At 42.0% G+C, this 25,613-nt stretch overlaps 1 long non-coding RNA gene across 1 annotated transcript; it reads left to right on the plus strand.

Annotated features, from left to right (window-relative positions):
- The first annotated feature begins 405 nt into the window (after positions 1–405).
- LOC144806675 (uncharacterized) lies at positions 406–22,655 on the plus strand. Its single transcript, XR_013605873.1, has 2 exons — positions 406–508; positions 18,046–22,655. It is a non-coding gene; the product is annotated as an uncharacterized LOC144806675 (long non-coding RNA).
- The last annotated feature ends 2,958 nt before the right edge of the window (positions 22,656–25,613 follow it).

The raw sequence follows: 25,613 nt of genomic DNA on the forward strand, positions 1-25,613 counted from the left end.
GAATCTATTGTAAAATTTCAACGTTAAAGCACATTATTAAGAGTGTGACCTTCTTTTCAATATTTTTTGATTGTTTGTGTGCCTTTGTATATGAGTGTCATTTAATTTCCTGTTATGAGGATGATGTTCAATGCTTAAGGTGAGAGCGTACATTTGACAAGCAATGGTAATTTTGAACAAAATAGATGCTCTTAAGTTCTGGTTTACGTATGCAAACATAATTCACATGTATGAGCCTGAACTTTAGGGTTGATCAAAAAATTGAGTTTCAGAAAACCTCTTTCGATAAAATACAATCTTTTTCTCATTGTGTATAGAATAAACATTTATAGTCTCATTTCTAAATGTTAATCTTTTCAGATTCATTATCGATCCGATTAATAATTCGCCAATTATTTCCTTTGTAGCTCTTCATAATTCAGAAACCGAAACAACTGCGTTAAAGAAGCAGTTTGAGGGGCTTACAAGAGAATATGACCGGCTTATACATGAACACGAACAGTTGCAGGTAAGAATGTTCTTTTTGTTGTACTTGATAAGAATGAACGGTTATATCTCAAATAATGTATTGTTACATTTGTTTTTAATATTTTCTTACTGTTAGCAGTTTTAGTGCTACTGTAATGTAATATTGTAGGATAATTTACTAAGTTGTTCGGGCTGTTCCTCTGTTCGCCTAGCTGAGCCTGAGCCTAGCCGTGCCGTGCCTAACCACGCCCCCTCAGACCTAGCACAGAGATCACCGAGAGATCGAGAGGAGACGTGCGGAGCAGCGCGGGGACTCGGCGCCGGGTCCTACGGAGGTATTTACGGCTGAAGGTCTCTTGCGGTAAACGCGCTAACCGCAAAACCCCTCGCCCCAGCCTCCGCCCCAGCCGCGGACATCAGCGGCGTCCTAGGAGGAACAAGCCCTCGCCCTGCGGTATCAAGAGGCAGGAGCAAGTAGAGCTAACCGCCTAGCCCTCCCCCCCCCGCCTCGGAGCTGCGGAGCATACGGAGAACCGCAGCGAGAGTCGGGGGGTGCGGGAGTGGAAGCGGGAGCAGGGCGAGTGGAAGGCTTGCGGGACTTGGGAAAAAACGGCTGTGGTAAAAACCAGCTGTGACTGAGAACGCTACCGCCCCAAAGTACAAATAGCCACCGGTATCCAGAGGCGAATGCATGCAGGCTTGCAGAGCCGACAAGTCTGTCTAAAGCAAATCTCTGAAGTCGGAAGCGTATATCAGGACAGCGCAACAGACACCACAGGCAGCATAAGGAGCATAAAGCCTAAAACCCCACAGGGAAGTGGGTGAAAACATAACTGATAGAGATACAAGAGGGGCAAGGCAACAGGCAGCAGGCAGAAAGGCATTAAAGGCAGAACAGAGGTAAGTGAGCACTTCTTTTTAATATAAGTAATATTTAAGTTTCCACCTGCAGTATAGCAACAGTTTTGTGACTAGAAATGGCTCCTAAAAGAGGCCAAAAATTACCGGACGAAATAGGAAAAAGTAAATCACTGGAGGGCTCAAAATCTCCGGATGAAAGCCAGGAAAGCCACGCCACATCTTTGGAAAATAGTAAAGGGAGACGTAAGAAAAGGAAAGTTAAGAGAGTAACGAAGAATCCCGTGAAGGCAAAAAAAGGATGCAACCAAATATCTAGTAAATTGAAGGAGAACACGGTAGCATCAAAGTCTGTAAAAGAGTTTGTAGGCAAACACTACAAATCATTAAACCCAGCAATCTCATTGGCTTTAGATGAAGACATCGTGGAAATTGGCGCAGATAGTGGCGGAAACGTAAGCCTATCCGATGAAAAGAAGAGACGGGCTAATAAAGGTGAATGCCAGGAAGAAGCCAACCCCGATAACGAGGAGATAGGGACGAACAGCAATCTCTTGAATCAGACATTGCAGAGCCAAAACCACCAAATCTCGGCGCCACGTCTATCATCTTCACCAAAGATGTTCTCACTACTGTCACTAGGGATTGAGGATTTCAGGGGTAATGTAGAACAGAATCAGAGTGCTATCTGGGGGGGTGCACCAGATCAATTCCATCATCACCCTCCATTGCAAAAATCTCCAACTCAGCGAGATAGCCTAAAGGTAAACTATCCAGCAATCCCTGCAAGAAATACGACACAGGATTCGGAGATCTCCGAAACTCCCACATCCTCACTGATGGAGTTAATCTTGTTAATGCAGAAAGCACTCCAAGGAATCCTGGAAGTAACCCTCTCAAATAACGGAGTGTTAAAAGATCAGAAACATCATTTAAAGAAAATTGAAGATGAACTCAGAGAAATAAAGAGCCAATTACCAAGTAGGGTGATGCCAACAGAAACAGCCCAACCAACTAAGGAAAGTGACAGGATAGTACTGGAAGAAGAAAGTGTGATATCTTTGGAAACACAAAGGAACTCCGTAGAACAAATATCAAAGGATTCAGCAAACACTATGGACAACGTGTATATTTCAAGAAGACCCATGCTGATAAAAAGTCGTAGAGGGTATATCACAATCGGGCCCAGGAACAGGACAGGAAGAACCAGGCAAAAGAAAATAGCAGGATTAAGGAAAGAGAAAGAAACAATGAAGGGGAGGAAGAAGTCAGGATTAAAAGCATCAGCCCCAACATTGATAACACATAGACCTGTCTAGGCAAAGGCAAAACTTCCCATGCCCCTTAAAACCCCGAGAGTGTCAAGGAAAAAGAAGACGCATCGGGAGGCAACAGAGATCCCTCCCCCCACCCGCATGTCAAGACAAAGAGCAAGGCCAAGGGAGGAGCGGTCTACTAATCAAAGGACGATAAGACCACAGATACATGATGAACCTAATAGGAGAAGCAAAGGTCGGAGAGGAGGAAGAACAAGCATCAACCAAGGGAACGAAATGAATAAGAATCTATGTGAGAGTGTAGAAAATAAATGGTTATTCCTGGACCTGATAACAGCTGGGAGGAAAAGGAAGTTGACAAGAATCACAAATCCCCCAAACAGAGCACAGATCCTATCCGCATTTGCAAAATGCGGCAGCCTGAGAGGGATTGGTACTAAAGACCTCCAGCAGGTTGGTTTCGAAGAAAACAAGCAGGGAAAGGAAATAACAAAAATCACCCTATATTCTGACCTGGTAAAAAGGGCAATCCTGAAAGCCTCAAATGAAATAATGCAACAGGGAATAAGGATTATCCCCGAGTCTGAGACAAAAACTGCGAAAGAAAATAACTTTTTAAAACAGCATGCGGGGCTCCAGAAGAGACAAGTGACCCTCTACAAAGAATCAAAAGGCGACCGAAGCGCGCTGAATATTGTAATCGAAAACTCAGGCAATGTCTCTTCATGGGGTAACTGGTCGTTATATAACACCCCTGAGGGGGAAAGCATTGAAAGAATTACAATGGATACAGAGGAGGAAGGTGGTTTGAGTGACGTCGAATAGGATGAAGGGGGTTCGCAAGAACTAGGTCTCTTAGCTTGGAATGTAAACGGGCTGGGCAATAAACAAAAATGGGAATATATAAAGGAAACCATAATTAAGGTAGACATTGCCTGCTTACAAGAGACCTGGTTATGCGACGATACCCCAACTTTGGTCGGGTATGCCCAGATTAATCAACCTGCCATAAAGAAAAATCGCGGGAGGCCGTCTGGGGGCCTGTTGACATTGGTATCAACAAAAGTAATGAGGGAAATAAAACTGTTGAAGACAAAATGCAAATGGGTCCAAGCAAGTAGGATCGAACTCTTGACGGTGGATCAAAATTATAAAATGTTGATTTTATTAAATGTATACATGCAGTGGGAAAATGGGGAGGAGTATGAAAGAGAAATGAGATTTTTTAAAAAGGATGTAGACTGTATTCTAGAAAATTATCCCGTAGACACAGTAATGATTCTGGGAGATTTCAACCATAAACTGAACCCAAAAAAGGCTGACATTTGGAACAGGGAACAGTTAGAGGCATACGGTATAAACCCGGCAAGGTTCCCAGCTGGGGAAATAGCGAGACAAGACCGTGACTTAATAAATATGTTAGGAGGCAGGGGCTTCCATTGTGTAAACGGAAGAACAGAGACTGATACACCGGCGGAAAAAACATTTATCCCAGGGCAACAGAAGTGCCCAATTGACTATATTTTTTTACAGGCCTGGAACTTCCACCAGATTAGGCACTTCAAGGTAGACCAGAAAGAGGGGAGCGACCACAAACCCCTACATATAGTAATAGCGGGGGGCAGGAAACTACAGCGAGAAACCGTGTCTAACCAGGAGGTGGAGTATCCTAAACGAGTGACGACACGTTTAACAGAGGAATTTGTAGAAAAACTGAAGGCCACGCAAATAAAAATGGCCCCCGAAAACTATGAGAATAAAAAACTGGAATGGTTTATGGTAAAACTAGAAGAACTAGTTCAATGCCTTGAGATAAAATTAAAAGGGGATAAGCCGATAAAGGCAAAACAATCAAACCGTGGTAAAGGGTTCTCTGTGGCATGCCAAAATAAAAAAAGGAAGATAAGAGCAGAACAAAGGAAACAAAAAAAGAAGTTTACACAAGAGAGACATGACTACCTAACTAAGCTGAAAAAAGAATTCAAGCAAATGGTACTGGTAGCAAAAAGGTCACACAAAGATAAATGCTGGCTAGAACTTTTAAATGCCATAGAGAATAAAAATCTAAGGCAATTCTGGCAGCTAGTAAAGGCAGCAGCTGGATCATCAGAGGGCGAATTAAGCTGTGTGGTGAGTGAGGCAGCATGGGATTCCTATATAAGAGAATTGTACGGGGCGAGGGGGCCTAGAGAGGAGATGGTGGCCAAAACTTGGCAAGGAATCTCAGAAGATCTTCTAGTTAACTTTAACGAAGAACAAGTCGAGCTCACAATAAAAGATCTTAAGTTAACCCGGGCAGCAGGCCCAGACAACTTACCTGCTATAATTTTGAAGACCGAGGTCAAATGGTGGGCTAGATTCCTCGCAAAGATGTTCCAGGTAGTGCTAAAAGAAGGAGTAATACCCCCAACCTGGAAGGGGGCCATAATCAGGCCGATCCATAAGAAGGGGAGCAAAGATGCGCCAAAAAATTATCGGCTGATTAATCTCCTAGATATTGGAGAAAAAGTATTCGCTAAGATTGTCCTAAAACAACTGAATACATGGGTTGAGGCGCGCCAAATAATCCCCATAGAACAGGGCGGTTTTAGACCGGGCCACTCGACAATAGACCACGGGTTTGCCCTATGGGCGATGGCGAGGAAGTCGACGGAACAAAATGGCAAGCTATGCTGTTGTTTCGTCGACTTCAAAGCAGCCTTTGACTCTGTGGATCGAGTTAGCCTATGGGATACATTAAAGAGGCTAAATATCCCAAAAGACCTTCTCACTATAATAACAGAACTCCATAGGGAAAATTGGGGGCAAGTAATTAAAGACACTGGGGGCTCCCTAACTCCCAAAATACCCATCGCCAACGGGCTAAGACAGGGCTGCGTGCTGGCCCCCCAGCTATTTTCGATTTTTTTGTCAGATCTACCGGCACACCTTGAGGTGGAGGGTAGTGCCAGCCCCAAAATGGACGGAAACAAGATACCCTGCCTATTGTACGCAGATGACCTGGTGATAGTAGACCAGACCGAGAGAGGACTTCAAAGGAAGCTAAATGCTTTCAATACCTATTGTGCCAACAAATTCTTAACCATCAATCTGGACAAAACTAAAACCCTATGCTTTGGGAAAAAGCCAAGCAGATTCAGTTGGTTCATAGGGGACCTCAAACTAGAGTCAGTAGATGAGTACCGATATTTGGGTATCTGGTTTGACAGGTCTTTAAACTGGTCTACTCACCTGGAAACGCTAAAAGCAAAGGCACTCTCCTCCATATGTGGCCTAAAAAGGTTCAATGGGGACTATGGCGAGAAGTCACACCGACCATTACTTAGAGCCTTTGACGCAATGATCCCCCCGCAAGTTTTATACGGCGCAGAGATCCTTTATTTGAGCGGTAAGGGATCTTGGGACATGATAGAGGGAAACTGCATAAAAAGGCTCCTATCCCTTCCTCAATCTGCAATGATACAAGCCATTAGAACTGAATTAGGTACAAAGTCCTGGGCGACATTAACCCAGATGGCTGTGATCAGATTCTGGAAGAGATTAGACGACCCCGAAAGTACAAAAGTAGCTTATTGGTGTCGCAAAGAAATTCAGAAAAGCGAGTTAAAATGGGCAAAGTCCAGCAGGGAAAAATTGAAGGGAATCTGCAACGCACTTGAGATCGATTTGGATCTGAGTTCATATCAAATCCTTATCTCTAAATGCGATCTGAAGCAAAGGGGGAAAGAGGTCTCGAAATCAACTGATATAGGTTACCTAACTAAGAAAAAATCGGTGGCACATATGATAAATGCGTGGCCCCAGGAAAACTGGTTCCCATACCTCGATAGATTACCCAATCGGGGCCTCAGGCAAGAGATACTGAGGCTTCGAATTGGGATCAACCCATGGGTAACAAACAGAGACCTCAATATAAGAATGCTAGATGAGGAAGGTCACTGTAGGTGTAACTTGGGAACCAAGGGTGATCTGATGCATTTCCTGTTAGACTGTGCGGTACTCTTAGAATATAGGAAAAGGTGGCTGCGCCCAGTATTTTTAAAATATGAGGTAAAAACAAGGTTTCAGGCGGCCAGCCTCCTATCTGAAATCCCCTACTTGGATACTGTGATAGCCCTCGGAAAATTCCTAAAGGAGGCCCTGGGTGCGCTGAGGGCCAAAGAATAACTCGCATTACTGTATTTTGATTCTAGCGGAAGGGACTCTTGGAATGATAAGAATGTGTATAGGTTTTAACATTTGCATATATTATTTGTACTTTTGATAATGGTGTGTATGATATTTTAATGGACAAGTTTTTAAAAATAATAAGTGTATGATTTTATGACGCATACTCCACGCGGCGTTTTACTCACTGTATTGTTTAAAGACTAAGGTCATAATAAACATATATTTTGACTTGACTTGACTACTAAGTTGTCTTTAATGCATTTAACACTTAAACGGGTAGACCAGACTGTCTAAGCCAAGATTCAAAGGGCAGACGTTTTTATTGTCCCATATATATATATATATATGCTCCTACCCTACTTAGACGCAGCAGGAGACAGTTTTCGTTGTCAGCCAGAGCTCATGTAATTGCTAGAAAATGACTTCAGAAAGTAATAAGGTGATGAAAGGTGCCGTTTTCAAAACAATATTGTTGATCTTCCACTTTACAGGTATTTTGTGGGGCAACAGCTGTGTTTGTTTTCTTATGAAGTATTTGCGTTGCAGTGCATGGACAGTAAAGTGTACATGCACTGCAAGCAAGATGCATTGTTTCCTTTATTATATATTCCCTGCCCACTGCCCTGAAAGAAACAACCTGCTTTCCTTACAAATTGATGCTGATGACCCACTAACAAAAGCATGTTAGACTTCGCCTCTGCCCTCATTATTCCACAGAGAAGTTCCATCGCTAAGTCAAACAGCATGGGGGAGAGGGGACACCTTTGATGTGTGCTGCTGCTCACATCGGACGAGGAAGGGATTCTGTTACCTATGCAGACATTAGCTGAGGGAATGGTGTACAGTAGAGATATCCAACAGGGCATTATGTCATCCATCTAAGCACCTCCAACAGGTACTGCCAGCTGAGCATGTCGAAGGACTTTTTCAGGTCATTCATTATTAACACTAGGTACTCAAGGTCATGCAGCATTGAACAGGCGGTGGCTGGCATTCATTGCTGTTTGAGTTTCGAATGAACCCATTGTGATTGGGGTGGACCAGCAATGACAGTGTAGGAAGCATTCTCTTCCCAAAGAGTTTACTAAGGCTCTTGAAATAGTGGTCTATAAGAAGATCTTTCTATGGGGCTTAGCAAGAGTAACAATTCAGGCCTCTCTAATTTTGTAATGGAGTTGTCCCCTTTCCAGGTTTGCTGTGTGCAATTGTAGTAAGCACAGGGCCAGTATGTCAGTAAACAATCAATAGGTAGGTGTGGGAAAGTTCCCCTTTTTTGACATGGTCACCCCCACTCTTTGCTTGGTACTTGATGCAATTTTGAATGAAGTCACTGGCTTCCTGATAACCATGTACCCAGTGCGATTGTTCCTTCCCTAAAACAAGGTAGCTGCTCACATTTCCCCAATTGGCAAGACCGTTCACACCTCTAAGTCCCTTGTAAATGGTTCCTAGGGCATGGGCACTAAAAAGGGTCCCTAAGGGCTGCAGTATATATTGTGCCACCCTAAGAGACCCACCACAAAACTTATGCAGACTGCCATTGCAGGCTGCATGAAATGGTGCTGACAAATGTTAAAACGCGACATGGCACATGCCCTGTGGTCCATGCCTACTGGCAGTGCATGCAAGTCACCCCTACTGAAGGCCTTATAGCCCTAAGGCAGGCTACATTATATTACACAAGAGGACATATCTACATGAACAGATATGCCAATGTGCTGTCTAATTCAATTTCTAGTTTGTACAAGTGAACAGGGAAGCCATCTCAAGTGTATGTACCGGGCACTGATCATTACAAGTGTGCTGGCTGACTGGTATTGTCCAGTCTGTCACCACAGACATGTTTTTGACCCCCCTGCTTGTGAGAGCCCACACGCTGAGGCCAGAAACAATGCCTGCTCCGGAGGAAGGTGTTCACACCCTCAGCAGGGCGGCTAGTGAATCTGCATACCAAGGCCAGGGACTTCAAAGCTCCTGCCACCTTTGATATGCGATCCTTGCTACCCCTAGATCTGGGAGATGCAACCCCTGCCCTGAGGCCCATATGGCACCGGGACAGGCTGGAAATTAGCTATGGTAGGAAGTGTGGTGCACTACCAGGCCAGTCACACTCCTAAGATGGGCTGCCTGATGTGCCCCACAAAAGAGGGGTTTCACTATTTTGATTTTGGTGAAAGTTAGAATTCTGGGACAGGATTATGTCCATATGAAGTGGTCATATAGGTGGTGTAGTGACCCCAAGGGTAAGTAGCTACAACGCTTCACTCTCCTTAACACACCAAGAGTGAGTATTTATATGGCTCCCTGACACCAGGAACTTAGATTAGACTGACTCAAGAAAGAAGTGGACAAAGACGAACCAAAGAACTGCAGACTGTTGGTGGACTTTGGCGCCAGACCCTGCCTTTCCTTCCTGCTCCATTGTCAATAATTGGAACGCCCCGACTTGTTCTGCTGCTGTGCAGCCTCCATAAGCCTCGGAGGACCTCCAGCACACCACCATGCCGTCAGCATCTCCCTTGAAGTGGAGGAGCCACTTGCCTGCAGGTACCTGCCACAGTGTCCAGTTCACCATTCTGCTGTTCACTGGGTCCACTGATGCAGCAGCCACCCAGAAAGAGGCCACCGTTTTCCTAGATGTCAGATCCGTCTCCCTACCAAGTGAGAAGACTCCAGGACCAGCTTGAGCCACCCTGCACCAATACCCGGGTTACTGGACCCCTTGCAGCAACTAAAGCTTGTTTGAATCTAATCGAGACTCCAAGAGGCGCAGCGACTGAGCTGCCGACGAGGGATCTCTGTATCGCAGAGGCAAGCAAAGAGAGCGGCCCAGCTGTTCTAATTTGTCCCCCTTCGCAAGTCTAACCGAGATCCGTAGGTGCCTTTGACGTACGGGCACTAGCCGACCAAAACCCTTTGCACCCGAGCTCCTTGGCCCGGGTCCACGACAACAGACCGGGCTCCCCTGCTCCCAATACCCCCATGAACAGAGTCCCCTGTTGGGAGCTCCCGTACTTGTCGCCAAGTCCCCCCTCTACAGCCTGTTTCTAGGTAGCCCCCCTCTTTGCCTATGGTGTAGTGTGCAAGGCTACCAACCCATCCAGCACATCTGCTCCCAGACATTCCAAGGCATGTAAACCTGAACTGCTGGTGGTACTTTGGACCTTGGTTCCGTAGCTCCTTAAGTCCTAAAGGGGACCCATAAGATTCGTTTGTTAAAAACCGAATGCCGTATGTGTCTTTTTCTCCGTAGTAAAGCATTACCGCTCATTTAAGTGAACATTTTACTTGCCTGCTAAAATTGCTATTACGAAAAGTACTTGCCCATTAACAAAGTTCTTGGTGTTAAAGTGAATAGAAAAACATTTATTATTCTAAATTTGTTTCAAGTTTCTTCTCGAGTGTGTGCCTCATTTATGGACTCTGTGTATGTTTGTTTAACAAATGCATCAACATTACCCTCTTATAGGCAGCCTAAACTGTTCGCCCACTCTACCACAAAAGAAAGCATTTGGGATTATTAATTGAAGCCCTGTTAACCAATAAGAGTTGCCTGTATACTACATAAAAAGCCAGCTTCCTACAGTAGGCCATCGGAGCACGTGGTCTTCCCCAGGGCCTTCACTTCCACTTCCTTTATTGGAGGTATCAGTGCCTCCAAATGGTCCTATGGAACTCTTGTCAGTCATTTTTCTAGATAGAAGTCCTCCTCCATCTGTGACACTAGGTCTGCTCCCTTGTACAAGTCTGTAATGTATTCCAGAAATGCCTTATTTATCTCATTCTGGGTAAGTAAAGAATCCCTGTGGCCATTTTCTAGTTCTGCTATCTGCAAGCCCCTCTATTTTAGTTTAGAAAGAGTTGTGAGCGGACATTCTGCTTGGTCGCCCTCAGAGTAAGGTCACTGAAAATAGTTCCTGTTGTTGAGGCACCATAGTTTTTGAAGAAGTGTGACAAATTTCACCCACTTGGACTACAGGCGCAGTTGTCATGTCGGATCCCTGATTGCTTCCTGTTCAACAGCTTTGAGTGATTCTAACAGTGTGTCTAGATTAGATTCTAGAGTTTTCTAACCCCGCCACTGTTCTATTCCAGCGACCCATAGCAATCCCTTTGTATGTCTCCTCTCCAGTAGAGTGTTGGAGGTGGTGCCTTTAGTTTCACTTAACTTTGTATGGCTTCTCTCGGGTTTCTGTTGCAGCGATTGTTGCACGTGGATCTACCTTCAGAGTTGTTTGCTCTGTACTCGTTCTATGAAGTCTATCATTGTGACCTTGCCTAAGTATGTGTTCGGGTGCAATTGGGACATTTAGTCTTTAATGTGATTACTTCTGTTGGTCAATTTAATGTGGTCATCCCTGGCAGGCCCATGGCAATGACTGTGTGTCTGTTTTTGTTTTCAAAGCCTCACTTGTGATTATGATAGCCTCTAAGGTCTTGTTCATCTTGTCTGTCTGTGAATGTTTTTGGTTTTTGTCTCCCCTCTTCTAAGCAGCATGCGGTTAGCTGGATTGTTCCCATGGGAGGAGGAGAACATTTCAACTGCCCTGAGGGTTTTTTTTAACATTATTTGCTTTGCCCATATTGTAAATCAATAAATTGGGGCATTTGGGAGTGATAAATACTCCACGCGGGCAAGTGTCTGCTGTTAGGGCCAGCTGGTGTACTTCAGTCTTGACTGTGTCCAAACGATGGGGAAGCTCTCTGAGAGGCTGCACTAGCTTGATCATCCATCCTTTCTGCCTTAGATGGGATCCAACAAGTCTATTCACACCAATATGTTATTATTCCGTCTGCACTACAGTGCTTAATTTGATTCATTTACCAGAGTGGGAAGTCCCCAAGTGGAATACTCGCAATTCCCTGTTAGGGTCTGTCTCTGCTTACTCTGCAGTGTATCCCGTGCCCTCCCCCAGGAGATTGCTGGGCATTGGGGCTTCCTCATGACTCTGAACTTTCCGTATTTCTCCTAGCTCAGTAGTCGTTCACCTGCACCTCTCTGCAACCATGGCAGATGCCATTTTGGACCTAGTCGTACGCCAGCACTCTTGGCTCCTGTGTCGCTGTTGCAGCACAGCTGTCACTTGTAATCCCCTGCAAGACAGCATTCCCAGGGGAGTGTCAAAGCACTTCTCCACCAGTTTGTGCCCCTATTTTGTTTATTGGGGCTTACAGATGTTTGTCGATTAGGCAGCTGGTAGGGCGCTCCGGAAACCACATCTTAATCCATGAGCTGCTGGCTTTGCCTCTCCAAGGCATCATGTGCAAGTTGATTACAAATTCTATGCTGGGATAGGTTTTAGGCCCTAGGAAAGAGCAGCCCGCCCTCAAAGAAGAGCCATGAAGAAACCAAAGTTGTACTGCTTTTGATGATCCTCATTTCTCAACACTGATAGTTCTCTTTTAACAGACTTCCCCTTAGCTGTTGATGGAGGAGAAAAGGGAGAGCATTGCTCCCTTTGCAAGGCACATTCTGTTCGAGGCATATGAGCTGTAGATCATATACTTTAGCATAGATCGCTATCTAGTGTTGGGTCCGGATGTTTGCACTTTGCTTTTCTTCGAAGAAGTCTTTGCAGTGACAAGGTAGGTGCCTCCTCCTTCCGGTGATAGTGCGCTTGTGCGACGACTCCATCCCCAGGTTGTTTTTTCCACCATCGGGTTCAGATGTGTATATCTGCACTCCGGTTAGGTATCGTTCTCTAAAACCTACGACGCGCAATCTTCTACCCTCTACGGTATTGTCTTTGATCGCGGTTTCCCATTCGACGTGTATGGTTCAACTGAAAAAGCCTTTGATCGGGAACTTCGAGGCGGGCCGTCGGGCCTACCCGTGCTGACCACACCAGCAGTTGATGGAACGGACTCTATTCAAACTCCATTTGTGCTAAATTTCCTTGCACCGATTTGCACGACGTTTGCAACCTCTGCTTATCCCCGGAACACAACGAAAAGGACTGTGAAGCATGTCGATCGTTCCGATCAAAAAAGACCATTCGTGATCGTCGGGCTCGATGCCACGAGATGCAACGCGGTAGCAGCTCCATACCCGACATCTTCGGAGCAGATTCAGATCGTCCAGCTTCCGAAGCCGATGATGAAGAACTGGTCTCCATGTCTGAAGCCGACTCCGACATGGAAGAAGAGAACATCACTCCGTGTCAACGTACAGTGAGTACAGATTCCCATGTGCCCACTCAATCTAAAACTAAGGCTCCGTTCTCACCTTCGACCTCGGGCTCAGGTCGTTATCGAGAAAAAGTTTCAGATGCCCCGCCCTCCATCCCGGCTATGAAACACAAGCCTTCTGGCTCGGGCTCGAGCCAGCCCACTCCGGTGCCGAACGAACACCCTCGGCACCGAAACATAAGATGAAGCACTTGCCAGTCTCCACACCGCCGGCACTGAAGACACCTTCCACACCGGAGGCCTCGGAGCCGAAATCCTCCAAGTCTAAAGATTCAAACCCAAAATCTTCCAAACCTAAAGCTTTGGAGCTAAAATCCTTGAAACCGAAAGCTTCAGAACCAAAATCATCCACACCTCAAGGCTCGGAGCAAAGATTCTCCGCGCCGAAAAGTTCAGAGCCAAAACCTACAGCTCCAAAAGCTTCTGAGCCCGAACCGCCTAAAAAGCACTCTGACTCAAAACATTCCACACCCAAAGACCCTCAGCCCAAATCTTCGTCGCCGAAGTCCACTCCTAAAGACAAAGATACTCCAAGACCGAAGATCCACCTTTGAATCCAAAGTAAAAGAGACTAAGTATTGATCCTAAAACTGGACACCTCCTGGCCACTCTTTCTAAAAAAAAACAGAAGCTTGATCTTTCAGAGGAGTCACAAATACCTCAGAAGAAAAATGAAATGGGTACTAACCCTTTTCCCCTTACATACCTCCCTCTCCTCCTCCCAACCCCAATTTACTCATTACACCATCAAATTCTCCACCTCCCCCACTATCACCTGACCCACAGGATGAAGATGAAGATGATGGGAATGGGGATGAAGAGCAGGGTATACTACTAAATCAGGACATATCACAAGACACTGATCCCTGGGAGAATTATGATAAGGAACTGGACCATGACAATGACCCCGACCTCTATCCCTCCAGACCCTCCCCACCTGATGACAACATTGGCTATGTTCAAATTATAAACAGGGCTGCACAGTATCACGGGGTGGAGCTTCATACAGACCTGCTAGAAGATTTCCATGTTGACACTAAAGCACTCACAAAGGTCAACTTATACTCTACCAATGCTCAAAGGCATGTTAAAACACACTGATGAGGTATTCAAAGACCCTGTTAGATCTAGAATACTCGCACCTATTTTATTTATTTATTGAATTTACTGAGCGCGACAGCTACCCGTAAGGGTTTCCCGGCGCTAAAAGACAGGTGCAACCTAGAGTAGATAAATACAAGCCCGCTCTTACAGACCCTGTTTATATTAAAGGTCAGTTGCCCTTAGAATCTCTTGTGGTATCTATCGCTCCCAAGATTGCTAACTCTCAAACCACAGGCAACGCCCCTCCTCCTGATAAGGAGTCTAAACTCATTGATGCCTCAGGCAAAAGAGTGGCTTCGCAATCGGCTAACCATTGGCGTTTTGCCAATGCTCAGGCTCTTTTAGCATGCTACGACAGGGCTCACTACGATGAGTTGGAAGAACTCTTGCAACCGTTCCCTGATCTGTATAAAGCCAAAGCGAGTGACCTCATTCAGGAGGGTAAGCTTATTACTAATACTTCCATCAAATGCGCACTAGAAGTGGCAGACACAGCATCTCGTGCCATCAACACTAGCATACTATTGCGCAGACATGCTTGGCTTAGAATCTCTGGATTCAAGCAAGAGTCCACCATACATAATCAACCATTTGATAAGGAACATCTTTTCGGGCCAGCTGTCTATACTTCCCTAGAATAAATGAAAAAAGTCACAGAACCTGCAAAATCCATGGGAGCCCTACAATTACCCTCTAATAGGGGTTCCTTTTGCCACTCCTTTTACAGGGGTGGCTCAAAAACAGTGTCCAGTACATGCAAAGTAGGATAAAAAGGTGATTTTTCTTTAAGGCAGCAGTTTTGACTGTGGTGTAAGAGATATTTGCCATGATTCTTCAAGCGCCAGCATTGGAAAGCCTCCATACCAGACAGTCCACAGCTCCTTCATCTTTTCATCCATCTTCTCATTCTCTAACTCCCAATACCAGACATAGGCTTCCTTCTTGATTGTTAATCCATCCCAGATTTTCTCTTCAAAGTCCCAATTATCTTCTTCCATCCATTTTTGGGAGGACCACCATGTATGCGACTGGATGTACTTGAACCTAAATAGAGCTCCTGATGTTAATTCTAGCATTATTTCCCAGATACCAAGGTCTCCAACCATTTCTGTAATTATAGCTACTTATGTTTGATGAGACTCACTGAGAGCTACTATTACCAGTGTTGTAATTGTGGCGACATCAGTCAAGTTTGCATTAGTGGCCACAATATGCAATATTACTACCAGCGATCATCTGAGAGCATCAGGCGTGGTTGCCAACCGTAAAAGGTATTTGCCAATTTGGAATGCCTCTACATGGGTAATGCATAAAAGTCACAGCAGCAATACCTCTGATACCAAGGTATGGTAAAAAGTCTCCCCAGTGCCGCATAATTTCACTCAAATATCAGAACTTATATATTATGGCAATTCAGCTATTTTTCTCCAAATATCAGCTTATGAGTTCTAAAATTAAAAAAGATTGTCTCAAATATGCACTCTCAATTTTGGTATACTAATATCAATTCAACCGATCAAAAGCTTCTAATTTAGGAGGCTTGGCTGGACAGAGGAAAGCTACTTACAGGTTGCTGGAGCACTAACAGTAGCTCACAAGCTACTCATTGGAGAAAGCTGGCCATCTCTCAAATGTCCCCAGCAGGTAATCCCTGTCGTCTTTAATGGAGGCTACGTTTGTCATCTAGAAAGACTGGTATCCTCGGTGAGTCACAGATCGGCACTAGCTGGGTGTCCTAATGTATCCCTACCAATTTCTCAAAAAGGAACTAAACATTTAAAGAGGCTTTCAAAACTTTACACCCCATACACATATAGAAATTTGACATACTATTTCTTCCGCCATAATGTCCTTATCTAATTCTGCTTTTTGGGTGGGTTCCCTGTTAGGCAACCAAATCTTTAATCTTATTTAAATATTGAGATTTTTCTTCCATGTATAGTCTACTAAAGCTTTTAAGCCTCTCCTTTTCTATATCATCGAGGCACTGATGTCTCTCCCAAGTCATGCTTTATTAAGGTACTTATAAAGATCTTGGTCTCTTCAAATCTAGATTTCCATGCTAGCAGTTCTCCGCATTCTCCCCTTATGGAAAGTGTCACAGTTTGCTGGCTCTCCATCGGTCTTGCACTTTATTTCCAAGCTTATTTTGAACTCACTCTTTAACTTTTGGAATTCTAATTGCAGTTCTGGCTTTTTACTTGGCACAGCAGCACTCTGTTGTTGTATTTCCTGTTCTTTTGCTGATATTTGTTTCTCCAACTTCTTATTCTTCTCTCAAGCCCTAGCACCATGATTGTATACTATTTTACTGATAATTCCTCTAATGCTTTGCATGCTTCCCACACAATTATACAAGACACTACCCAAGTTATAAATAGAAAAACACATGGGTCTTCTTTGTTAACTCCTGGGTGATATTTGTATCACGCAGTACTGCTTGATTTAATTTCCATCTATGTTGTGCATTAACTTCCTGACCCGAGAGTAACTTCACTATGATCAGAAAGATGTGTGGGGTCAAGTGTCACGTATTTCTGGCTCTTTTTTTTAATCAGGGAACAATCGAGTAGAATGTAGTCTAGTCTGGAATGATATCTGTACTGCTAACTATAGAACATGTATCCTTTTGTTACTCTCACTTTTTTCTCCGCTGGCTATCACACACACCTATATCTTTGATTATGTATATGAGCTTGCAATACACTTTGATTGGAGACATACTTATTTTTGGAAGGTCTGTCGAACTCTTTTTCAAAGACTACATTGAAGTCCCCTCCAACAGTTCAGAAATGGTTTGTACATATACTGCTTCAGATTACCAAAATCCCCTCTCTGTGGACAACTGTTTTAAAAAATGTAATAATAATAGTAGATAAATAAGGAAGATAGACGAAATATATACAAAATGTAAAACTGAATATGTTCAAATAATCGGTAAATGTGAAAGAATTTGCAATTGGTGAATAAAAAGTACCTTGGTATCCTTACTTGATTTGTGGGAGCAAACAGAATTTAGGGGGGGTCGTTTGGTGATCTCAATTGATCACTGGTATATAATAACAAAAAGAGTTCATGCATAGGGAGCAAAATAGAAGTGATATGCTAGAGTCTAGCGTATCGCTTCACATTGTAGCAATAACACCAAAATCTGAAAAGATTCACCTTCCGATTAAAAATTTTGATTTTTGTATTTTCTGTTTGACTTAAATGGCATATTTGGAAATGTCTATTTGTTTGATTTACACTTGAGACTATATTGTGTTCGTTGTTTTGAGTTCCAAATCATTGAAATTGCTTAGGCTGGGATCCTTAGCTTCCAGGGGTGATTCATTGGGGCCTGCAGCAGACAAAAGATTAGGAACCACTGCACTGTGCTATGAACACACAACTGCAGCTGTGAACATCAAAACAAGACCATGGGACTTTCCCCAGCATCATACACACATTCCTGATTCACACCTGCTTCTGGAGCCCTTCTACTGGGACACGGTGCAAAGATGCAATGTGAATGGTGCATGCATTGTAGGAAAGGGGGTGCCAGCTTCCTACGTGCATTCTATACAAAAAGGAATAGCATAACATGTCCAACTTTGTACGGTCTCTGCACTTCTACACCTAGTTTGTAATAGAAGTTGGTAATTTGAAGAAGCCTCTGGACTTAGGGTTATTGGAACTGCAAAGGCGAAAACTGTTTTTATATAAGAATGCAATACCACCAAACTAACAAGGATATTAATAGTCCCTTGCCAGATCATGGTTGTGGGAATAAATCTGTCCTCATTTTTTTGTTCATTTTTTAATGCTTTGAATAGAAAAACACTACAAAACTATTTGTCTCTTCCATGGAAGTAGGTTCTTTCTAAAAATGTAACTTGTATCTTTATTACTGGCTTTTTGGGCAGTTCAGAAAGCACTGTAATATTTGGCCTTGGTCTGAAGCTACTCTAATTGTTTTCTCTTTTCGTATTCTTTGCAGAGATTCGTTGAGGGCGAACACGACAAGAAGGCAGAGTAAACGTGGGCTCTGGATGAAGTCGTTGTGGAAGGGCAGAACTTGAGAATGTTCTGCTTATTGAAAGAGATTACCTTTTAGTCATGAGAACCTTGCTTCAGAGGATTATCCTAAAGTAAACTTGAGGGAGCCAACGGCATTTGCTTCTACACTGAGAGAATGAGATATAAGAGATGCTCCATCCCTTCCGGAAAAACCCATAAAGCTTAGGCGCTTAGGTTTCCGAGCACCACCTCTATAAAAGCTCAGGAGATATTCGACACTTGTCACCTGGGAAAATGCGGGCTTTCTTACAAAATGATTGTTATTTTATCGCCTTAACCAGGCACCAACTGCTTGGTGTTCTGGGGCCATGAGCTGTTGCCTTTAAAACTGAGGGCATCCTCATTCTGTGTAGGGTCATTTATTCTTCTAAAAGCGCCTACAATATTTGGACATATGCCAGCAGGCACAAACGCAATCTGTGCCAACTACTCTTAAAAATCTTTTATATTTCATTTAGACATTTAGAACTGTACTTAAAATCATATCACAGCGAATCTATATTCTGCACAGCACAGTCATGCGTGCATCTGCTTTTTGTACTGTGCAGCACAAAATCATATTGATTTAGTAAACGCTCATCTTTTGGCTACAAGACAAGAATGTTATTGTTGGCTCTAAGTACTGTGTGTTTATACATATAGAACATTAGAATGTAGTTATGAAACTGATAAATGTACTTGATCGTACCGTGCAGGAGGCAAACTTCATAAATCTGCTAGAGTGTGACAAACAGCCTAACTAAAGTGGGCATGCAGCCTGAATACTCAAACTGCACAAACACAGCCGTGCTTTCTCCACATGTGGTCCTGCTGCTTTTGCCTTGGTCCCACCTGGAAAGCATTTTGTTTACAGTTATGTCTTGAAACCTTATGTTACTAGAAGTGCAAAACAGCACTGCTCACCAAGGCCAGCGTTTTGCTTTTCAACACATCTACCTTGCATGCTTAGGATAATGGCCTAATGTTTTCCCTCGAATTGTGAAAAATATACCACTCAAAGGTTTTGCCCAAACTCAATAGACTTCATTTTTGAGTGAAATCGTAAAAATATATCATGCTTAATCCGAAGCAGTTTATCACCTATCTTAAAATGTTGTAGCCTGACTCCTGTCTGACACCTACGCTTCACAGAAAACACAATGTCAGTGAGAACTTCAGTTTCACAATCTCAGTGAGAACTTCAGTTTATTAGTGAAAACAGATAAATTGTAGATGAGCACCATTCTACCGCTGGCAGCCTTTCCTGAGCAGAGCGGATGGCATTTGTTGGGTTCACTGGTCGACTTCTAGTTTTGAAACTGAGCTCTTGGGATAGGAGTGTCATCGCAGTCTAGATAGAATTTTTAAGAATTTGTCCAACCGACAAATCTGTATACTTCTATCCAGCTCCTCTTAATATCGGAGTTCCTGGAATTTCAAACCAACATACATTACTCTTCTGGACAGCAAAAAATTATGCATTTTTATTATATATGTTTTTTTGTAGCCTAACTTGAATTAAATCAGAATTGCATAAATTATAGTTTTTTAAGTGCATCCTTCCAAGGTTACTTTTTATAACCAAAGAATCTTAGCTGAAACTTGCACATTTTAAGAAAATTATTTTTTTGTGTGCCTTTGCTTGATGTAATGAGCATTTCAGAAAGATTTTGGTTTGTCTCATGGACTTTGTCGTTATGCGTTTCCGTTGCATCAGAGAGCTCTTTACATAAAGCTTTAATTTTGGGATTTTACTTGACAATATTTCCCAGATAATGTTGCGTATTTTAAATCACCTGCTTAAAGTAGACGTTTTCATAAATGTAAAAAATTCTACCAGTTGATCTATTTTATTTTTAGCATAATAGTTCACTATAGAGTTTGTTTATCTGACAACATAATTCACTAAGTATTGTGTGCAACTGCATTCAACTTGCTTGCAGTAACTGCCCACCTTGCAAAGGTGAAATCAAACACTTTCACAGAATCCTGAATGATGGAAATTAACCTTTGTAAGGTGTACTTAAAATGTGTCAACATTGGCAAGCTTTGGGCGTAAGAGCTGGGATTCTGGATGTTTTTGACTGGGGCAGCCCGCAAAGACCAGTGAACAACTACAAACTCGTACATTTCTGGATATTCATAAGTCTGTGGAGTTACTGCCCTGTAAATTAACGTAGTGTATTACTGTGAAAAGCAGCATATGTGTTTTCCATGGCAGGAAAGGGAAGGAAAACTCCCTGTTTAATGTGAGATGTAGGCGAATGCGATTCTCCACAGGGACAAATATTGTGCACCAGAATAGAAAAGTTAAGCTTGAAGGCACATTTTGCTTGCACTTGGCATAAATACTTAAACAGTATGCATTGAAGTGCTTGAGGTAATCAGTAACTCTTTGTCTACCCAAGAATAGTTCAATTCCTACTCAAAGTGTAGGCATAACCACATAGCAGAAAACAACAAACTTTTCCAACTGGCACTTGGTGAATCAGCCCTATCATTAAGAGCAGTTAACACTCAGTGCCTCATGACAAGATTATAATAAGAAATAACGCAGATTTTTTTTTAAAGAAATTATTTCAGTGACAACTAGCAATAGATTTGCTAGCTGTCAGTTGGGGATATCTATAGAACTTGGGCAGTGTATTTGGTGCAGTAAGAGGCTCTAATTTGATGATCGTATTTTACTTTCGAAATGAAAGTGAGGCATTTATTTCAGCTTTGTCTGTACTTTTGACTGCTTTGGAACAGTTGTGTCCGAGATATTCAAAATGGAGCCAATATAAATGATATTATATTGATGCAATTATTAATAATAGCTGATACTCATTTCAGTTAGCATTTCAAATCATTCTTTTCATGGTCTAATGTAAATTATGGCTTCATAGCTAGGTCTAAGAATGGTGATTTGCCATGTGTAATATTGTGAAATCAATGACTACATCCAAAACTAGCAAGTTAAGGAGTATGTAATATTTAAGAACGCTTATAATCGGAAGCCAGATTTGTTCTTTTTGCTGTGTTAATCAGATCTTTGGAGACTAGGGGCATCATTATGATGCTAGGTGGTCGGACTGCCAACCGCTATTGCAACAAGCACGTGGGCGATCCGACCGCCGTATTACGATACGACCGCCGGGCTGACTGTACCTGTGCCCCCCCAGGGCCATTTTTCAGTGGCCCATGACGGGAGGAATACTCCTTTCCGACATCCTTTTTATGGCGGTGTTTCCACCATGAAAAGGATGTCGGAAAGGGATATTATTAACCCAACGACTGTACCTGCCTCTGCATCGTCGCCATGCAGGGTCAATTCTCTGACCGCTGCCCCGTTGGGATCTCTGATCCTGGTGGAGGCAGTGGTCTTTCCTCCGTCAGCTGTGGGTCTGACCGCCAGCATCGTAATATGGCGGTCGGACCAAAGGGATGTCGGCTGGTGGACTGCCACCAACGGCCTGTCGGTGACCCAACTGCCTGACATCAAAATCAAGCCCGATGTTATAAGTTTGTTTGAGATGCTAAACCCAAGCGCTGCTGACTCCATTTACTGGGTCATTGGAAATGGTGCATGAAGGGTCAATTCCACACTGAAAGTGGCATTCTGATTTAGGAACAAGTACAACCTGCATCATGTTGTTTTCTTCACAAAAAAGGTAATTTTTTGTGCTTTTAAGTCTACTTAATTGAAGCAAATCGAAGCTTGAACATCTGCTATTATAACTGCTGAATTCCTTAAAAAGCGTTTCTTAGTCAGTTATTGTGCATTCATTTGATGAGATACAGTAAGACATCATTGTTAGGCAATCTAGTATCCAAGTACCCAATACTTTGGTTGACCTTTTTTTATTGTGAAGTGTTGTTTCAGTGTTGGTAACTTTTGTTGCTTCACTGTATAGGGAAACTACTTTATCATTGCTGGTACATGCTTGAATGATATGGGTAATGATTTCCAGAGCACAAATGTGCTAGCTGCCCTTAATAAAGTGTGAGCATTGGTAACATTGAGATGTGGTCCATAGTCCTAAAGAGCAAATGCCTTTCTTCACAGGAAATGTGCATAGGATAATATGGTTTTCGATTGATTTGAGTAAATAATATGCTTGTGGTCCCGGGCAGTTTTTTCATTTTAACCTATTATTATCATGCATGCCTGCCTTTCTCATTAGGCTACAAATCTTTCCAGGTCTTGGCTATGTTGATTTGCTCATCTTTTTTACTGCGCAACTGTCCTCTCTGCAGTTTTACATAATGTTTGTTGAGAGTGCAATGCTTATGGTAGTTAAAAAGAGGAATATTGTTTAGTTATCAGATTCCTCATGTTGTCCCAACGATGCAAGTAAAAACTACATTCTGAAAGTAATTGTGAACACTGAGCCTCACATCTTGAATGAATGAAGAATAAAATGGATGTATCACCATTAGAGATTTATTGTTAAGCATATATACAAAGCATTTAAGAATTACTCTTATTTATTTATGTACACATTTTGTCACTTTTTGCTGGAAGTAAGAGAATTTATTTGAAAAAAATAAAGTTGTATGTGTGTGTTACTATGGTTTCATCTGTTTTTATTCCCAAACGATTTATTACAAAATAAAGGGGAAAAAAAGATTCATTTTTATGTTGTGGTGCTTACCCACACAGCTAAATTTAATAGCCAATTATAATTTTGCATGATGTTTTCAAAGACTTCCTCAATACTGTATTTTAATTTCTCTTCAATGTGTAACATCTACCCCAAACTCTTTATCCGTTTCTTGGAACATTAAATCCTCAAGCTGTTGGATGTGAAGTTATCAGAAGTAGTTAATAACGCTGACCACTCCTAATTCCCTCAGTCTCCTCATTGCCCCTGAAAAAATAGATTGATATTGAATAGAGTGGAGGAATGAAAATGGGAATTTGAGAAGACCGTCAACTGCCACACACTGGGGACATTTATCTCAATTAGGCACCATTGAAAAGAGGTGGTAATCGCCAAGAAATTAGAGAATCACAGCTCAGTATCAATAACAATTTTCCTGCCACTCATGCTTAAAAGTTACAATATGTAGCATTATTGGTATTTGGCGTACAAAAATAATCCTCTCACTAGATTGGTCCATCTCTGAGGAGAGACTGAGTCGGAATTCTTCAGAGTTCGCTACTACCTCAAAGATCATGATTCCTGGTGACCTTGTTTTTCCCACATTGGAACCACAGTGGGGAAATATACTTGTCTCAGTGAAAGTCTTAGTAAGTTCAACTGCAAAGTCAGACACTGACATGCAAAGCCTGAGGAATATTTTTACTCTAGGATTCCAGAGGAGGGAACTGAATTTCTTGGTAGCAAACAGGGCTTTTGCAGAATTTTTTACAGAAAGAAGACGCACTTTATGCATTTAGAAATTAACCCATACTCTGCCAGAAAACGAGGGTGCTAACATGGGAGATACAAATCTAATCTGTGGAGAATAAGAGAGATGCAGGTCCAGGAACTTGAATTTGGGATTGATGAATTCATTTAAGAAATAATCTTTCTAGTCATTTAGATAATATTCTCGCCAACATTTTCAGCTTATCATTTAACATTAATATTGGTTGTATAGTTTGAGCAGAGAGTTTTAATTTGAGCCGATTTAGGTTTGTGTGATAAAAGCTTTTTCATTGTTGTAGGCTTGGTATGCACTTTTCCGATAACATTATAAACTTTGCATGAATCAGAGACTGAATTTGTTCTACCTTATTTTAAATTCTTCAAGGAGTCTACCCACCAATTATGGTATGCAGAATTTTATCATTGTAAATGGCCTCACCAGTTGTCTTCTTTGAAATGTTCTCAGAATTCCCACTGTCAAGTCAAGTAGATTAAACTCTGCAACTCATTTATCTTGAACTGAGAATTAGTGGTTTCCTAACAATTCCCAAATGCTTGATTTTTCTCGATGTTGTCACTGCTTACACCCCACTGTTTATTTTTAATCAGGAGACAAGATAAGTCTTCCACCCTCTCTCAACCTGTAAACCGTAGGTTTAACTGTTCTTCCATCTTGAATGCAGTATATTTTTGTTACATATTAAAATTTGTAAAAGGTTATGTATAGAATTAATTTACATTAATGTAATTATTTTTTTTAAGTTACTTATTTTTAACTTTAAAATGTTACTCAAATATTTTTGAATAAAATATTTATTTTATATTTTTATTTTAATCAAATTAATGTATATTTAAATAAAACAATCAAAATCATTAATTTTAATATTTCCAGTGGGTTCTGTTTCAAGTTCATACCTCCATTGCATTCTATGGGAGAGTGTTGCAGTACCAGTGGTTTGCCATGTGTGGTGCTAGAGTACAATAACTGTTGTGGATCCTTTTTTACTGTACTAACTTCAAAGTGGAGTTTCTTAATAGATTATTTTTTTTACTCTTGCGGGTGGGTTCATGCCCCTACTTTAACCCATCTCTAGCCCTCCCTTAACCCAACCTTACTTCTCTGTAAACCCCACCCAATGTAGTAGTTATACCCATTTTCCAGCCACTGTCCCGTCCAGCCCAGATTTTCTATAAAAAACGTATGCGTAAGTGTGCGGAGACTCTGCACTCAGGTAAAGATAACTTCACATAAAATATAGGAGTGTCAGAGCCCTCCATGTGTAGATTTGTGAATTGCATGTTGTAGGATGTGAGTAGTGCTACTAAACATGTTACAAAATGCAGTTTAGCTCCTACAGTGTTGTGGATGCTGAATATAAACAAAGTCTTAACTGGTGTTCCAACCTGATATAATCATCCCTTCTATAACTAGTGACTACTGCATTAATTAAGCTTAGAGACAGTAGAAAATAGTCGATTTGTAATGATGTTCATGCACAAGAGGTAAAAAAAAAGGAAAAACTCCTTTATCTGGTTGCAATAATCTCCAATTATCCTCTAAAGCCAGGCATAATTTTATCCTCCCTGTTGTGTCTCAGTGCGAGACTCCCTTGCATTAAAATAAGGTCTCCTTAAATCCTAAATTATATTTCATCCTATTTTTTAAAGTTATCCTACCCTCCATTTGGAAGCATAAATATTATCCAGAATCAAAATAAATACCTACTTGAATCTTTACAGGCATATTTGCCTTCTCTATCTTTTATCTCTTCACTGAAAGTACTCTGTAATGAAGTATGAAATTACCAGTCAAAGATACTTCAAGATTGAGATTTATTGATCACAGCTGTTGCAGATCCCAAGTAACTGTGTAACATAGAATGTCTCTTTTACTTTTTTTTAAATGTCTGATGTTGAATTCGATTAACTGCCGCGTGTCAAGTAATAACCTAAGTCACAATACAGTAAATTTTGCGAATATCTACCTTTCTTTCGAATCCTTAAACTCGGTGTGCATCAGTTAATTTCCAGTCAAAACGTGCGCACACAAAAGGATATCTTTACTTTTGAGAAACCGGTTTCTGTTAATTTATAATTACTATCTTGCTCCGGATTTCAGATAACACATTATAACATCACAGAAGGGTTCAGA

Source organism: Lissotriton helveticus, unplaced genomic scaffold (assembly GCF_964261635.1).
Source record: "Lissotriton helveticus unplaced genomic scaffold, aLisHel1.1 SCAFFOLD_923, whole genome shotgun sequence".
NCBI classification, from domain to species: Eukaryota; Metazoa; Chordata; class Amphibia; order Caudata; family Salamandridae; genus Lissotriton; species Lissotriton helveticus.